Source organism: Oncorhynchus keta, chromosome 25 (assembly GCF_023373465.1).
Source record: "Oncorhynchus keta strain PuntledgeMale-10-30-2019 chromosome 25, Oket_V2, whole genome shotgun sequence".
Lineage (NCBI taxonomy): Eukaryota > Metazoa > Chordata > Actinopteri > Salmoniformes > Salmonidae > Oncorhynchus > Oncorhynchus keta.
The window spans coordinates 17,404,409-17,423,605 of record NC_068445.1 but is presented as its reverse complement, the minus strand read 5'-3'; the positions used below and the strand labels follow the sequence as shown (position 1 = coordinate 17,423,605).

General features: G+C 44.9%; 1 pseudogene; it reads left to right on the top strand.

The window, feature by feature from the left end:
• Positions 1-59: 59 nt before the first annotated feature.
• Positions 60-19,197, top strand: part of LOC118357855 (cGMP-dependent protein kinase 1-like) — a 30,575-nt pseudogene continuing 11,437 nt past the window's right edge.

Here is a 19,197-nt window from a genome sequence, read left to right as displayed (position 1 = left end):
CTACTCCCAGCTTGTATTTGTTTATTTATTTATTTATTTTTGTTGGAGAGGGCCTTTACATGTGTTTCGGGGAGAGGGGCCCACGCCCAGAGAGAGGGAACGACCCACGGCCAGGGACACCAGGGGATGCCACTAAATCCAGCCAGCTGGAGGTGGGTGAGAGCCGAAAGGGCATAGCCGTATTAAGTAGGAGTGCTGAGGGTGCTGCAGAACCCCCCTGAAAATGTTTTTTTTTTTATGAAAAAGAAGCCCCCCCCTGAAAAATGTATTTGAAAAAAAATGAAAAAGAAGTTGAAGACAATAATCGCAGTACTCTCACCCCCAAACTACTTCCTGCGGCTATGTGTAAGGGGCTGGTGCCAACCCAGAGAGGGGTCCAACCCTCGCCCGCAGCCTAAGGAGGCACAAATACATCCAGCCAGCTCCCTGCCCCAGGGAGATGAGGGGAGAGGGCTGGAACGACCCAGTGTGGGGGACCTATGCCGCTCGGTCAGCGCTCACCTATGTATTTATATGTACATATTCTTATTCAATCCTTTTAGATTTGTGTGTATTATGTAGTTGTTATGGAATTGTTAGATTACTTGTTAGATATTACTGCACTGTCGGAACTAGAAGCACAAGCATTTCGCTACACTCACAAAAACATCTGCTAATCATGTGTATGTGACCAATAAAATTTTATTTTATTTATCACGGCCAGTTGTAATACAGTCTGGATTAGATATCAGATAAAGGGAACCAGAGTGAACAAATAAAACAAAAATGTGATACCTATTTAATTTACTTAATAAATAAAGTTATGTAACATCCAATGTCCCTGTGTGAAAAGTAATTGCCCCCTTACACTTGATAACTGCTTGTGCCACCTTTAGCTGCAATGACTGCAATCAAATGCTTTCTGTAGTTGTTGATCAGTCTCTCACATCGCTGTGGAGGAATTTTGTCCTACTCTTCCATGCAGAACAGCTTTAACTCAGCAACATTTGTGGGTTTTAGAGCATAAACTGGTCATTCTGAGGTAGACTGGCTTGTGTGTTCTGGATCATGGCCTTGCTGCATGACCCAGCTGTGCTTCAGCTTAAGCTCATGGACGGATGGCCTGACATTCTCCTTTAGAATTCTCTGATACAGAGCAGAATTCATGGTTCCTTCGATGACGGCAAGTCATCTAGGTCCTGAGGCAGCAATGCATCCATAAACCATTACATTTACATTTAAGTCATTTAGCAGACGCTCTTATCCAGAGCGACTTACAAATTGGTGCATTCACCTTATGACATCCAGTGGAACAGTCACTTTACAATAGTGCATCTAAATCTTAAAAGGGGGGGGGGGGGTGAGAAGGATTACTTATCCTATCCTAGGTATTCCTTAAAGAGGTGGGGTTTCAGGTGTCTCCGGAAGGTGGTGATTGACTCCCCTGTCCTGGCGTCGTGAGGGAGTTTGTTCCACCATTGGGGGGCCAGAGCAGCGAACAGTTTTGACTGGGCTGAGCGGGAACTGTACTTCCTCAGTGGTAGGGAGGCGAGCAGGCCAGAGGTGGATGAACGCAGTGCCCTTGTTTGGGTGTAGGGCCTGATCAGAGCCTGGAGGTACTGAGGTGCCGTTCCCCTCACAGCTCCGTAGGCAAGCACCATGGTCTTGTAGCGGATGCGAGCTTCAACTGGAAGCCAGTGGAGAGAGCGGAGGAGCGGGGTGACGTGGGAGAACTTGGGAAGGTTGAACACCAGACGGGCTGCGGCGTTCTGGATGAGTTGTAGGGGTTTAATGGCACAGGCAGGGAGCCCAGCCAACAGCGAGTTGCAGTAGTCCAGACGGGAGATGACAAGTGCCTGGATTAGGACCTGCGCCGCTTCCTGTGTGAGGCAGGGTCATACTCTGCGGATGTTGTAGAGCATGAACCTACAGGAACGGGCCACCGCCTTGATGTTAGTTGAGAACGACAGGGTGTTGTCCAGGATCACGCCAAGGTTCTTAGCGCTCTGGGAGGAGGACACAATGGAGTTGTCAACCGTGATGGCGAGATCATGGAACGGGCAGTCCTTCCCCGGGAGGAAGAGCAGCTCCGTCTTGCCGAGGTTCAGCTTGAGGTGGTGATCCGTCATCCACACTGATATGTCTGCCAGACATGCAGAGATGCGATTCACCACCTGGTCATCAGAAGGGGGAAAGGAGAAGATTAATTGTGTGTCGTCTGCATAGCAATGATAGGAGAGACCATGTGAGGTTATGACAGAGCCAAGTGACTTGGTGTATAGCGAGAATAGGAGAGGGCCTAGAACAGAGCCCTGGGGGACACCAGTGGTGAGCGCGTGGTGAGGAGACAGATTCTCGCCACGCCACCTGGTAGGAGCGACCTGTCAGGTAGGACGCAATCCAAGCGTGGGCCGCGCCGGAGATGCCCAACTCGGAGAGGGTGGAGAGGAGGATCTGATGGTTCACAGTATCGAAGGCAGCCGATAGGTCTAGAAGGATGAGAGCAGAGGAGAGAGAGTTAGCTTTAGCGGTGCGGAGCGCCTCCGTGATACAGAGAAGACCAGTCTCAGTTGAATGACTAGTCTTGAAACCTGACTGATTTGGATCAAGAAGGTCATTCTGAGAGAGATAGCGGGAGAGCTGGCCAAGGACGGCTCGTTCAAGAGTTTTGGAGAGAAAAGAAAGAAGGGATACTGGTCTGTAGTTGTTGACATCGGAGGGATCGAGTGTAGGTTTTTTCAGAAGGGGTGCAACTCTCGCTCTCTTGAAGACGGAAGGGACGTAGCCAGCGGTCAGGGATGAGTTGATGAGCGAGGTGAGGTAAGGGAGAAGGTCTCCGGAAATGGTCTGGAGAAGAGAGGAGGGGATAGGGTCAAGCGGGCAGGTTGTTGGGCGGCCGGCCGTCACAAGACGCGAGATTTCATCTGGAGAGAGAGGGGAGAAAGAGGTCAGAGCACAGGGTAGGGCAGTGTGAGCAGAACCAGCGGTGTCGTTTGACTTAGCAAACGAGGATCGGATGTCGTCGACCTTCTTTTCAAAATGGTTGACGAAGTCATCTGCAGAGAGGGAGGAGGGGGGGAGGGGGAGGAGTATTCAGGAGAGAGGAGAAGGTGGCAAAGAGCTTCCTAGGGTTAGAGGCAGAAGCTTGGAATTTAGAGTGGTAGAAAGTGGCTTTAGCAGCAGAGACAGAAGAGGAAAATGTAGAGAGGAGGGAGCGAAAGGATGCCAGGTCCGCAGGGAGGCGAGTTTTCCTCCATTTCCGCTCGGCTGCCCGGAGCCCTGTTCTGTGAGCTCGCAATGAGTCGTCGAGCCACGGAGCGGGAGGGGAGGACCGAGCCGGCCTGGAGGATAGGGGGCATAGAGAGTCAAAGGATGCAGAAAGGGAGGAGAGGAGGGTTGAGGAGGCAGAATCAGGAGATAGGTTGGAGAAGGTTTGAGCAGAGGGAAGAGATGATAGGATGGAAGAGGAGAGAGTAGCGGGGGAGAGAGAGCGAAGGTTGGGACGGCGCGATACCATCCGAGTAGGGGCAGTGTGGGAAGTGTTGGATGAGAGCGAGAGGGAAAAGGATACAAGGTAGTGGTCGGAGACTTGGAGGGGAGTTGCAATGAGGTTAGTGGAAGAACAGCATCTAGTATAGATGAGGTCGAGCGTATTGCCTGCCTTGTGAGTAGGGGGGGAAGGTGAGAGGGTGAGGTCAAAAGAGGAGAGGAGTGGAAAGAAGGAGGCAGAGAGGAATGAGTCAAAGGTAGATTTGGGGAAGTTAAAGTCGCCCAGAACTGTGAGAGGTGAGCCGTCCTCAGGAAAGGAGCTTATCAAGGCATCAAGCTCATTGATGAACTCTCCGAGGGAACCTGGAGGGCGATAAATGATAAGGATGTTAAGCTTGAAAGGGCTGGTAACTGTGACAGCATGGAATTCAAAGGAGGCGATAGACAGATGGGTAAGGGGAGAAAGAGAGAATGACCACTTGGGAGAGATGAGGATCCCGGTGCCACCACCCCGCTGACCAGAAGCTCTCGGGGTGTGCGAGAACACGTGGGCGGACGAAGAGAGAGCAGTAGGAGTTGCAGTGTTATCTGTGGCGATCCATGTTTCCGTCAGTGCCAAGAAGTCGAGGGACTGGAGGGAGGCATAGGCTGAGATGAACTCTGCCTTGTTGGCCGCAGATCGGCAGTTCCAGAGGCTACCGGAGACCTGGAACTCCACGTGGGTCGTGCGCGCTGGGACCACCAGATTAGGGTGGCCGCGGCCACGCGGTGTTGAGCGTTTGTATGGTCTGTGCAGAGAGGAGAGAACAGGGATAGACAGACACATAGTTGACAGGCTACAGAAGAGGCTACGCTAATGCAAAGGAGATTGGAATGACAAGTGGACTACACGTCTCGAATGTTCAGAAAGTTAAGCTTACGTAGCAGGAATCTTATTGACTAAAATGATTAAAATGATACAGTACTGCTGAAGTAGGCTAGCTGGCAGTGGCTGCGTTGTTGACTTTGTAGGCTAGCTGGCAGTGGCTGCGTTGTTGACACTACACTAATCAAGTCGTTCCGTTGAGTGTAATAGTTTCTACAGTGCTGCTATTCGGGGGCTAGCTGGCTAGCTAGCAGTGTTGATTACGTTACGTTGCGTTAAAAGAACGACAATAGCTGGCTAGCTAACCTAGAAAATCGCTCTAGACTACACAATTATCTTTGATACAAAGACGGCTATGTAGCTAGCTATGTAACTAGCTACGATCAAACAAATCAAACCGTTGTACTGTAATGAAATTAAATGAAAATGTGATACTACCTGTGGAGCGAAGCGGAATGCGACCGCGTTGTTGAGTTCTATTCGGAAGACGTTGGCTAGCTGTCGACTAGCTAGCAGTGTCCTACGTTAAGGATGACAAATAGCTGGCTAGCTAACCTCGGTAAATTAAGATAATCACTCTAAGACTACACAATTATCTTGGATACGAAGACAGCAAAGACAGCTATGTAGCTAGCTAACACTACACTAATCAAGTCGTTCAGTTGAGTGTAGTAGTTTCTACAGTGCTGCTAATCGGTGGACGTTTGCTAGCTGGCTAGCTGCTGGGCAGAGCAGTGAAGACTACGTTAGGACGACGAAATACGATAATTACGCAATTATCTTTGATACAAAGACGGCTATGTAGCTAGCTAAGAAGAAATTGCTAAGATTAGACAAATCAAACCGTTGTACTATAATGAAATGTAATGAAATGTAATGAAAAAGTTATACTACCTGCGGAGCGAAATGCGGATGCGACCGCTCGCTCCAAACCATGACACTACCACTTGACTACCACTTGACCGTTGGTATGAGGTTCTTACTGTGGAATGCAGTGTTTTGTTTTTGCAGACATTACGGGACCCATGTGTTTTTGGGAATACGCTCACATTCATTTATAAGACTTCTTTAACACTGTATTACAGCTGGTGGCACATGGGCACAACGACCAGGAGATGGCACCATGTGAGGAGTTGGTTCCCACCCCTCCCCCCAAAAGTACATTTGTCGAAAGGGGCCATAAGATTGTCAACAGGGCTTCCCCCAAGCGGTGAGGGTTGGCAACAACATCTGATCATCAATACGGAGGCCCCTAAGGGTTGTGTGCTTAGTCCCCTCCTGTACTTCCTGTTCACTCACGACTGTATAGCCGCACACGACTCCAACACCATTATCAAGTTTGCGGACATGACAGTGGTAGGACTGATCACCGATGACAATGAGGCAGCCTATAGGAAGGAGGTCAGAGACCTGTGTGGTGCCAGGACAACAACCTCTCCTTCAACGTCAGCAAGACATAGGAGCTGATCATGAACTACAGGAAACGGAGGTTGCGAGGATGCTTCCATCCACATTGATGGGGCTGTATTGGAGCGGGTCGAGTCCTTCAATTTCCTCGGTGTCGACATCACAAAGGAATTACATGGTCCACACACCCACACAGTTGTGAAGAGGACACAACAGTGCCTCTACCCCCTCAGGAGGCTGGGCCCTCAGAGCCTCAAAAAGTTATACAGCTGCACCATTGAGATCCTTTTGATTGGCTGCATCACCGCTTGGTACAGCAACTGCAAGGCACCTGACAGGAAGGCACTACAGAGGGTGGTGAGAATGGCCCAGTACATCACTGGGGCCGAACACCCTGCCATCCAGGACCTCAATATCAGGCAGTGTCAGAGGAAGTCCCCAAAATTGTCAAAGACTCCAGCCACCCAAGCCATAAACTATTATCTCTGCTACCGCATGGCAAACGGTACCAGTGCAAGTCTGGAACCAACAGGATCCTGAACAGATTCTACCCACAAGCCATAAGACTGCTAAACAAGACTGTTAAATAAATAGCTAATCAAATGGCTACCCGGACTACCTGCATTGACACATTTTTGCACTAACTCTATGCACACACACTGGACTCTACCCACACAATCACACATACTTACACTGACACACCAAAACAAAGCCTAACATAAGGACAACTCAGAGAATGGTATTATTTTCTCCTGAAATTTTATTCATATCATGTTTTTGGACCTGTCGAAAGTAAATAATTGATTTATTCTGAAGGTGTAGGCTACATTACATGGATTTATTCGACTTTTTAAAATGGCTTGTAGGCTATGTGTGGAAGCCAGGAGATGCTAAATGTGTTTATGTTAATTAACAGTGAATTACCGTGAGACCGACAGTTATTTGCTTGACAATCACCAGCTGATGAAATGTCGTGACCGCCACAGCCCTAGGTACTGTATATATATATTTTTCTATCTTTAACTCTGCATTGTTGGAAAAGTAAGTAAGCATTTCACTGTTACTCTAAACCTGTTGTTTACAAAGCACCCGACAAATAACATTTTATTTTATTTGTAAATTGCACCATATAGGTCGTTAAACATCACAATAAGGAGCAGAGCATTGGATTTGCTTTCTGGTGGGCAAGGAGACCCCCAGCTCTGTTAAAGCCATTGACAACTGCTTGGTGTTTTCAAGGAATTGTTAAATACGTTTGAACTATCTGGTTGCGATATACTGTAGTCCACCTCTTAAAGAGCATAGTCAGAACTAAACATTTCCGATTATTCCATGTGAAACAATTGCGTATCTTTAGCTCTATCGTCAGAGTTATACCGCAAAACATCATTTAAACATATAATTTCAGATACGTGAGGGTAGCCTCATGATAGCTCTCAATATTGGCCTCCATTAATTGGATATTTAAGTGATATAAAATAAAAGTGAACTCTAACTGACAAGAATGAGTGGTTTAGGTTAATTTCCAATCCTTTGTGGCCCCGACCTATCCAGCCTGGTCTGATAGACTAGACTTAACATAGTAAAAGTAAATCTGGGATCCCCAAATTAGTATATGTTACGATTGGTATGGTTACATAAGACAGATAGATGGTTACTGAGGCAAAAATGAAAGTAGTGTGTTTGGTCGGGCAGGCGAGTAACGTGAATGTCTAGGAACGTCTTGGGAGGCCAAATCTCATCACGGACAACTTTAGTATTTTAGCAACTTTCAACTACTTACTACTTTTTAGCTACTTTGCAACTACTTAGCATGTTAGCTTCCCCTTCCCCTGACCCTAACCCTAACCTTAACCCTTTTAGCTAACCCGTCCTCTAACCCTAACCTTAACCCTTTAACCTAACTCCTATACTTAACCCTAACCCATAGCATAGCAAGAATTCATAACATATCATATGTTTTGCAAATTCATAATATATAGTCTGTTTAGCAAATTCGTAACATATAGTACATTTTGCAAATTCGTAACATATTTTACGAAATGGGTGATAGACATCCACAAATTAATATATACCATACAATACATTACATGTCATACTAAATGGAGTGTCTCAGATTTATCTACAGAATAATACAAAATGTTCTCAGACCAGGCAGCAGCGTAAAGCAGCAGAACCATGCATTTGCTGATGTAGGCTACTGTTAGCTAATGTTTACTTTGCAAGCTACCAGTAGAAACTTTGTTCAGTTGGATAAACATAGTGTTAAGTAAACATAATGTACTTTTTCTCCAATGCAGGCCTACCTAGTGAAGTTAGCAAACATTATCCCCTTTTCAACATTTTTAACAGTGTTTAATCACGGTTGCTTTGTGATTTATAATTTTGTGCAATGTGCAATTAAAGTTGCATAGCTGAATGCATGCATAATCTATCAATTTTACATATTTTGTTGCATGCTATGCCAATTATTTATTCAACTGCATCCTCAGTGGGAATGGAGTTTCTTAGCTGTCTTTTTAATCAAAGATAATTTCATTTGAATGTTCTAAGACGTTTTCAACGAACCTTTTGGCTTTCCATAAATCTGAGAGCCTGGTGACAGGCTTCATGAATCATCCACCTGAGTCTTTCCGTAGCGACAAACCATTCATTCTTAACTGACAGTATTGCGAGGCGTACCTGTGCTGTACCTGTCCATGCTTTTACACTGAGCGAAAACAGAGAAGTCGTCTCACACAAATGAAAATATCAGTCAGAGATAGATGTGACACAACTGTTTAAAAGTAAAAGCATTTCAGTTTTAAACAGTCAGGTATTTCAATTCTCTGAACTTTCTTGCTGATGTTCTTCTGCTTAGACAGGTAGGCTACTGTAAGTGATTTTACTTTGTGATTTATAATTTTGTGCAATGTGCAATTAAAGTTGCATAACTGAATGCATGCATAATCTAACAAATTGCCATATTTTGTTGCATGCTATGCCTATTATTTAATCAACTGCAGCCTCGGTGGGAATGGAGTTTCTAAGCTGTCTTTTCAATCAAAGATAATTTAATTAGAATGTTCAGAATGCAATATGTAACAATGTAATTAACACACACACACACACACACACACACACACACACACACACACACACACACACACACACACACACACACACACACACACACACACACACACACACACACACACACACACACACACACACACACACACACACACACAGTGTTTTCCTTGATGGTCAAAAAGCTCAAGGGGGAAAGTATTATGTCTGTAATGTCTTTTTCGTTACGTGTCGGACCCCAGTAAGACTAGCTGTCGCCATTGGAGTCGTCTAATGGTGATTCTAATCAAATCAAATCAAACCTTAGCCCTAGCCTAGCTAATGTTAGCCACCGAGTGGCATTACGGTCTAAGCCACTGCATCTCAGTGCAAGAGGCATTACTACATAACGAATTGCAATTTGTAACATACCATGTGAATTGTAAAATCGTTACATATCATACGATTTACCTTTACTATGTTATGTCTACCCCTGAGTCCGTGTTGGAAATGTTCTCTTAAAGGCCTTTAAGGATGATAAAGTGCTTCCTGCACAGACAATAAGTCAATAATGATTGTTTTATACACAGTATGACAATTGGCTCAAGGCTTTAGTGCCTTTGTTATCAAACCCTAGCCACAATGACATTACTTATTGATTGCCTCCCACACGGTTTAATACTTCAGGTCACATGAGCTGATTAAGACCTCCTTTTTAGATAATTACTTTCTACAGAACCTGGAAAGTGTGCAAATCCTGGCTATAATGGACTGTATGTACCCCACCACGGTCAACCAAGGCTGCTGCGTCATTCAAGAGGGAGAAAGTGGAAGTCTTGCCTATATTCTAAAAGGTAAGAAGTTAAATCAACAGTTGTTTATAGGTGGTGAGTAAAGTGGAGATTGGGAATACAGCCACTTCAAGGTCCTTCAAGGTCCCAACCACTGTTTTCTTGAATTTTCATGCATAGCCCTACTCTCAAAAACCATAGTCCCCAATGTATAGTAATTGCTTGAGACATTTTGGTGAATTATTCATCAAGCACTTGGTCTCCACAATCAAAGCGCAGTCAGCTCATGGTCTTTAATGTATGCTGCTTATTAGTCTTTTATGTTTGCTCAGAGATGGCCCAGTGAATGTTACTCAACAGCTGCCCCTCCTCATTTCCTCCTCCCTCTGGCTCATGTACCAATTGCAATTTGTACGAATTGCAATTTGGGCCATCAGGTGGCCTAGTGGTTGAGCATTGGACTAGTAACCAAAATGGTTGCAAGATCAAATCCCCAAGCTGACAAGGTAAAAATCTGCCCCTGAACAAGGAACTTATCCTACTGTTCCTAGGCCATCATTGAAAATAAGAATATGTTTTTAACTGACCGGCCTAGTTAAATAAAGGTAAAAAAAAATGTTGAGTTGGTATTCTCTGTTAGTGCCGGCACTGCTTTATAGCACAATGAGGGGAAATGTTAGAATGATCTGTTTCTGGAAGGAGAGAGTGAGAGAAGGTGGTGGTATGCATGACAATAAGCGCCAAACATAATGTTTTGTGATGAAATGTCAGGCAGGGACAGGGCAAGAGGTCCAACTCAGCCCTGGCATGCAATGCTCATTGATAATGGCGCTCAGGCATTTCTCAGACTACCCTCATATCTGATGTGACAGGCAATGGGCCATAGCTGTCTAATTTGCTTTTCTTGTTACCTGAGGCCTAGACTTTGTCTGTTTCTGCTGTGGTGTTGTAGATTAGAGTGACTCTACCTGTCACATGGCATATCTCAGACAGCTGTGTTTATCTGATGGTGTGTCAGACACACTCCCTGTCAATCACCTGCAGCTGGGAGCTGAGTAAGGAGGACTGAGCTAATGTGTGGTCACACCTCTTCAGCTGCCACCCTGCTGTCGTGGGGGATGCTACAGACTGCCATCATCATCCTTTATCATCCTCCTCTGAAGGAGTTCAAACAGAAGCTGCACTGTCATACACACACACACACACACACACACACACACACACACACACACACACACACACACACACACACACACACACACACACACACACACACACACACACACACACACACACACACACACACACACACACACACACACACACATGCCAACATCATACAGTTTTTTTTCAATCACTTTCGCAAATGTTTCAGATGTATGTGGTATAAACTCTAAGCTGATAACAATGCCCCCTATCTTGTGTTCAGAACCTTTGATTGTGCATTAATTGTGGTTTCACATTTTTCACCCCTGAGTCATTCATGCTAAATCAAGTTTTCTGTGAAATACCATGATAACATTTTGTTTAGTCACCAATACATCAGATACCATTTAATCCAATAGCAAAAAACACAAGATACACCTTTCAAAACAGTTATTTTTGAAATGCTAAATAAAAATAATAGTAGATGGTACATTTTCCATACAATATTTGACTATAACTTGACATGCACCATTTAAAAAAAATAATTAGCATCCAATGGCAGGTTGTGAGCATGTTGAGAAATATGTCAGTCTTACAGTTTCATTATCGTTATACAGTACATGCTTAGGATAAATCATCAGAAATTGGAGTATTGTATTGTATTGTAAAGCAGTTGGACAATGTAAAAATGTAGCACAGTATGCCAATTCTGCCCAATGCAACCCTGTACAAGATCACCTTCTTTTTTATGTGACTTGTCAACTGATACAGTATCGCCTATCTCTCTGCTTCAAATCCATTAGCTTACACTGTATCAATGAAATTCAGATAATGAGTGGAATATATTGTTAAATACAACTCAGGTATTTCAGCAGTGCATTGTACACTACTCTATAATTCCAAATGGTAGCATATAGAGTGATTCTTTCCACTTTTTCCTATTGAAGCACACTGGCTGATGGCGAATGATGATGTACAGTGCCTTTAGAAACTGTTCATTTTCCCACATTTTGTTCTATTACAAATTGGGATTAAAATTAATTTAATTGTCATTTTGTGTTAACGATCCACACAAAATACTCTGTAATGTACTCTGTAATATAATGTCTGTAATGTCAAAGTGGAAGAAAAATTAAAGCATTTATTGAAGATTAAACAGTAATATATCTTTAATAGATAAGTATTCAACTCCCTAAGTCAATAAATGTTAGAATCACCTTTGGCAGCGATTACCTATTCCTGGAAGGAATGTGAGGAAGGCTCCACATCCCTCTCTCATTTCAGTATCTTACCTAGTTATTTTCAAATGAAGAACGGCGAGTTCAGCTAAGCCCATACTGCCCTTCAGTCCCTTGGCTTTTTGGTCCTAACAGAGACATACATCACCCCAGAGAACAATGCTACTCCAGCTGCTCTCTCTTCATCTGATAAAGCATCTGGTCATCGCGGTGGTGCCACGGGGATACTCATTTCTCCTAAGTACAGATTTTCTCTTTTCTCTCTCTCTCTCTCTCTCTCTCTCTCTCTCTCTCTCTCTCTCTCTCTCTCTCTAATGTCTCTCATAATGTCTGTGAGTATAACATCACTGATATGGCAGGCAAAACCCTGAGGACAAACCATCCAGGGGGAAAAAAATTGAGGTCATAGGATTTTTCAATGGTTTTCTATGGGATACCCTTATTAATAGGAACCTGGTTGCAGTTCCTTTGGCTTCCACTAGATGTCAACAGTCTTTAGAAATGGTTCAATGTTTTTCTTTTGAGAAATGAAGAAGTAGTTCTATGCATTGTAAGTGTCACTCCAGGTGGACTCAACTGTTTTGGTGCGAGTGAACTGGAGCGCGCTTCCCGTTGTTTTTATCCGGTATTAGAAACAGTTTATTCCGTCTTAAATTTTATCGATTATTTACGTTATAGGGTACTGGAGGTTGGATTAGGAACATTGTTTGAAATGTTTGGACCAAGTTTACAGGTAACTTATTAGAAACTTTGTAGGCATGTTGGGCGAGTTGAAACCGGTGTAATTTTGATTCAAATGCGCCAAATAAATTTACATTTTTGGGACATAAAGAAGGACATTATAGAATAAAAGGACCATTTGTGATATTTCTGGGACATTTTGGAGTGCCAACAGAAGAATATCTTCAAAGGTAAGGCATTAATTATATCTCTATTTCTGACTTTTGTGGCGCACCTGCCTGGTTGAAATATGATTTTCATGTGTTTGTACGCGGGGCGCTGTCCTCAGATAATCGCATGGTTTGCTTTTGCCTTAAAGCCTTTTTGAAATCTGACACAGCGTCTGGATTAACAAGAAGTTAAGCTTTATTTTGATGTATAACACATATATTTTCAAGAATGTTAAATATTTGAATTTGGTATTTCACCGGATGTTGGCTAGGTGGGACGTTACCATCCCACCTGCCCATAAGAAGTTTTAACTAGGCAAGTCAGTTAAGAACTAATTTTTATTTACAATGACGGACTACCCTGGCCAAACCCGGACGACGTTGGGCCAATTGTGCGTCGCCCTATGGGACACCCAATCACGGCCGGATGTGATGTAGCCTGGTGTCCCCCTCCCACAGTGCAAAGAACCTTACTGTGACCCTGGACAATACCCTGTCATTCTCTGAAAACATCAAAGCAGTAACTCGCTCCTGCAGGTTCATGCTCTACTACGTCCATAGAGTACGATCCTACCTCACACAGGAAGCGGCACAGGTCTTAATCCAGGCACTTGTCATCTCCTGTCTGGACAACTGCAAGTTTCTGTTGTCTGGGCTCCCCACTTGTGCCATCAAACCCAAGCAGTGAGACAGCCTGGTGTTCAACCTTCCCAAGGTCTCCCATGTCACCCCGCTCCTCTGCACACTCCACTGGCTTCACCATCGCGCCGTACTCAAACCCTCTGTTTTCTGTTCTGCACTCTGTTCTTCCACCTCCGGTCTCTTTGCCCTCCCTCTTGTTCTGGCACAAATAATCCCACAGCCCCCCCACACACACACACAACTTTCTGTAGAATAATAGTGAAGACATCGCAACTATGAAATAACACATATGGAATCATGTAGCAACCAAAAACGTGTTAAACAAATCAAATTATATTTTATATTTGATATTCTTTAAAGTAGCCACTCTTTGCCTTGATGGCAGGTTTGCACACTCTTGGCATTATCTCAACCATCTGCATTAGGTAGTCACCTGGAATGCATTTCAATTAACAGGTGTGCCTTGTTAAAAGTTAATTTGTGGAATTTCTTTCTTTCTTAATGTATTTGAGCCAATCAGTTGTATTGTGACAATGTTTGGGTGGTATACAGAAGATATCCATATTCGTTAAAAGACCAAGCAAGAACAGCTAAAATCGGCAAAGAGAAACAAGAGTCCATCATTACTTTAAGACATGAAGGCCAGTCAATCCAGAACTTTTCAAGAACTTTGAAAGTTTCTTCAAGTGCAGTCCCAAAAACCATCAAGCGCTATGATGAACCTGGCTGTCATGAGGACCACCACAGGAAAGGAAGACCCCCAGAGTTACCTCTGCTGCAGAGGATAAGTTCATTAAAGTTACCAGCCTCAGAAATTGCAGCCCTAATAAATGCTTCACAGAGTTCAAGTAACAGACACATCTCAACATCAACTGTTCAGAGGAGACTGCATTAGTCAGACCTTCGTGGTCGAATTGCTGCAAAGAAACCACTGCTAAAGGACGTCAATAAGAACAAGAGACTTGCTTGGGCCAAGAAACACAAGCAATGGACATTAGACCGGTGGAAATCTGTCCTTTGGTCTGATGAGTCCAAATTTGAGATTTTTGGATCCAACTGCTGTGTCTTTGTGAGATGTAGAGTAGGTGAATGGATGATCTCTGCATGTGTGGTTCCCATAGTGAAGCATGGAGGAGGAGGTGATGGTGTGGGGGTGCTTTGCTTGTGAAACTTTCTGTGATTTATTTATAATTGAAGGCCCACTTAACCAGCATGGCTACCACTGCATTCTGCAGTGATACGTCATCCCATCTGGTTTGCACTTAGTGGGACTATCATTTGTTTTCAACAGGACAATGACCCAAAACATACCTCCAGGCTGTGTAAGGCTACTTGACCAAGGAGAGTGATGGAGTGCTGCATCAGATGACCTGACCTTCACAATCACCCGACCTCAGCCCAATTGAGAGGGTTTGGGATGAGTTGGACCGCAGAGTGGAGGAAAAGTAGCCAACAAGTGCTCAGCATATGTGGGAACTCCTTCAAGACTGTTGGAAAAGCATACCTCATGAAGCTGGTTGAAAGAATGCCAAGAGTGTTCAAAGCTGTCATCAAGGTAAAGGGTGGCTACTTTGAAGAGTCTAACATATGAAACATATTTTGATTTGTTTAACACTTTTTTGGATTCTACATGATTCCATATATGCTATTTCATAGTTTTGATGTCATCACTATTATTATACAATGTAGAAAATAGTACAAATTAAGAAAAACCCTTGAATGAGTAGGTGTGTCCAAACTTTTGACTGGTACTGTACTTGTGAAAATTGCACCAGAGTGATTGAAAAAAAAACTGTAAACACCCACATACAAAATGTAAACATGCACAAAGGTAAAGACACACATGCGTACACACACGCTACATAATGCTGCAACATCCCTGCCTTCTGCCACACTATGATTAGTATTCAGTTGATAATGATATATTTAGTATTTGCTGCGTTGTGTCTTTATGTTTAAATGTGTGTTTAATAGAAGGGAATATGGAGGTGACGAAGGATGTTTGGGGAATTGGCACTCCTGTTCAACTGCACACACACCTACACTATAACAGGTATTGGAGCGTTGTGCATGGAGTGCTGTGTTGCGTGGTTGTTCTATTCTATTGTAATAATAGCTGAAGTGAATACAAAATGTCATCCAGAAATCCTTTCACAATTTTCCTGTGTTTGGATGGATTTTTCATAATAATTATTGTTCAAGAGAGCAGAACCATCACAGACCAGCCTATACACAGCTGAGTAGATCTGGTGCAGAGGGAAGTACTCTAGAATTTCTAATCAAAATATATTTTTTCAAACAACATCACAGCTTCACACGTTCCTCTCTGAGATGTGGGGATTACAAAACACGTCTTGCTTTGTCTCATAAATGGCTTAACTCATCTCCTGTCTCAGAGCTCCCACTATTTATACCCGGCCCTTGGAAATGGAAATTACTGTATGCTAATATGTAAAATGGTATATCAGCACATTTTATTTGGTTATACATTGTTTGATCAATTTCACCACAAATGTTTTAAATGGAAAATTAAATGTGTGCTATAGTCTTGTTACACTGTCTGTGCTCAGCCTCTGCTGCTCACATCTGACTTGCATTCACAAAGAAATAGGTTGACGAAATGGAAAGAATCTGTGCGAATTGAGAAATGTTTTTTTTTCCCTCACAGTGTTTCCTATACACTTTTCCTCTGTGCATTTTCTCTTTTAGTGCAATGATGCTTTCCTGATTAATTGTATAGCACCTTTATCTTTCAGTCAATCCCTCTCCAATTCCCTCTCTCTGTATAACCGTTCTCACAGCAACAGTTCAGCAGTTCTTTCTTCCATATCCACTCCACCCATTCCTTTCCCTGGCTTGGCACTGGCCTTGTTCTCCTGGCTGACTTGAAATGACTTTTTCCCTTTGTTGCCACCAGAGAACATCAATAAAGCTTCCTCTCCTGTGGTCTGACTCACTGTGACTGCAAGAGGTTCTAGTGAAAAAGGGAGTTCATGGTTGCACAGGATGTTCTTCCCAGAAATGGCAGAGAGTATGACATAAAAGGGTTAGACAAATATCTTAGAATGCTCAATTAGGTGTCAGTTGACATTCAGGTTTTAAACTCAAATATACTGTAGCGATCCTTACTATATATAAGTCCCCTGGATACTTTCACAGCATTATAAGGCTGTGTTTAAAAAATATATATGTATTTTACCTTTATTTATCTAGGCAAGTCAGTTAAAAACACATTTTTAGTTTCAATGATGACCTAGGAACAGTGGGTTTGTCACGCATAGGTGTAATAGGTGGCAGGGAAGTCAGGCGCAGGAGAGTCTAATGGAGTGTAAATATGGAGTCTTTTAATAAAGTTCCACGAGTATGCTCCATAACAATAAATGTACAAACAAACAAAACATGGGTACGAAGACCCGACGCGCACCTATACAAACAATCACACTACACTGACAACAAATCAATCTCTGACAAAGACATGAGGGGAAACAGAGGGTTAAATACACAACAGGTAATGAATGGGATTGAAAACAGGTGTGTGGGAAGACAAGTCAAAACCAATGGAAAATGAAAAAAAGGATCAATGATGGCTAGAAGACCGCTGACGTCGAACGCCGAGCACCGCCCGAACAAGGAGAGGCAACGACTTCGGCAGAAGTCGTGACAGTACCCCCCCCCCTGACGCGCGGCTCCAGCTGCACGTCGACACCGGCCTCCAGGACGACCCTGAGGGTGAGGTGCAGGGCGATCCGGATGGAGACGGTGGAATTCTGATAACATGGAAGGATCTAACACGTCCTCCACCGGAACCCAGCATCTCTCCTCTGGCCCGTACCCCTCCCAGTCCACGAGGTACTGAAGGCCCCTCGCCCGACGTCTCGAATCCAAAATGGATCGAACAGAGTACGCCGGAACCCCCTCGATGTCTAGAGGAGGCGGAGGAACATCACGCACTTCAGCCTCCTGGAGTGGGCCAGCCACCATCGGCTTGAGGAGAGACACATGGAACGAGGGATTAATACGGTAATGAGTGGGTAGTTGTAACCTACAACATACCTCGTTCACTCTCCTCAGGACTTTAAACGGCCCCACAAACCGCGGACCCAGCTTCCGGCAGAGCAGGCGAAGGAGCAGGTATCGGGTCGAGAGCCAGACCCTGTCACCTGGTGCGAACACTGGGGCCTCACTGCGGCGACGGTCTGCGCCAATTTTCTGGCGCCTTATGGCACGCTGAAGGTGGACGTGGGCTGCCTCCCAGGTTTCCTCAGCGTGCCGAAACCAATTGTCCACCGCAGGGGCCTCGGTCTGGCTCTGATGCCAAGGAGCCAGAACCGGCTGATACCCTAATACACATTGAAAGGGAGTAAGGTTAGTGGAGGAGTGACGTAGCGAGTTCTGAGCCATCTCTGCCCAGGGCACGAACTTCGCCCACTCCCCTGGCCGATCCTGGCAATAAGACCGCAGAAACCTACCCACATCCTGGTTAACTCTCTCCACCTGCCCATTACTCTCGGGGTGAAAACCTGAGGTAAGACTAACCGAGATCCCCAGACGCTCCATGAACGCCTTCCAGACCCTTGATGTGAACTGGGGACCCCGATCAGACACTATATCCTCGGGCACCCCATAGTGCCGGAAAACGTGTGTAAACAGGGCCTCTGAAGTTTGTAAGGCCGTAGGGAGACCGGGCAAAGGGAGGAGACGACAGGACTTTGAAAACCGATCCACAACGACCAGGATCGTGGTGTAACCCTGTGAAGGTGGAAGATCAGTCAAATAATTCCACCGACAGGTGCGACCATGGCCGTTGAGGAACGGGTAGAGGTTGTAGCTTACTTCTGGGCAGGTGTCTAGGAGTTTTGCACTGGGCGCACACCGAACAGGAAGAAACATAAATCCTCACATCCTTAGCTAAAGTGGGCCACCAGTACCTTCCTTCAAGACAGCGTATTGTCCGACCTATCCCAGGATGACCAGAGGAGGGTGACGTGTGAGCCCAATATATCAATCGGTCACGGACAGCAGATGGAACGTACAGACGTCCAGCTGGACACTCAGGGGGAGAAGGCTCTGCACGTGACGCCCGCTCAATGTCCGCGTCCAGCTCCCACACTACCGGCGCCACCAGACACGAAGCTGGGAGTATGGGAGTGGGATCCATGGACCGCTCCTCTGTGTCATACAGCCGAGACAATGCGTCTGCCTTAACTTTCTGGGAGCCTGGTCTGTAAGAAAGAGTAAACACAAAACGAGTGAAAAACATGGCCCACCTTGCCTGGCGAGGATTCAATCTCTTCGCCTGCCGGATGTACTCCAGATTGCGGTGGTCAGTCCAGATGAGAGAAGGGTGTTTAGCCCCCACAAGCCAATGCCTCCACACCTTCAAGGCTTCTACTACAGCTAACAGCTCTCGGTTCCCCACATCATAGTTTCGCTCCGCTGGGCTGAGCTTCTTCGAAAAGAAAGCACAGGGGCGAAGCTTCAGTGGCGTACCCAAACGCTGAGAGAGCACTGCTCCTATCCCAGCTTTGGATGCGTCCACCTCCACTATGAATGGCAAAGAGGGATCCGGATGAGCCAGCACAGGCACCGAGGTAAACAGAGTCTTCAGGTGCTCAAAAGCCCTGTTCGCCTCAGCCGACCACTGCAAGCGCACCGGGCCCCCCTTTAGCAGTGAGGTAATGGGAGCTGCCACCTGACCAAAA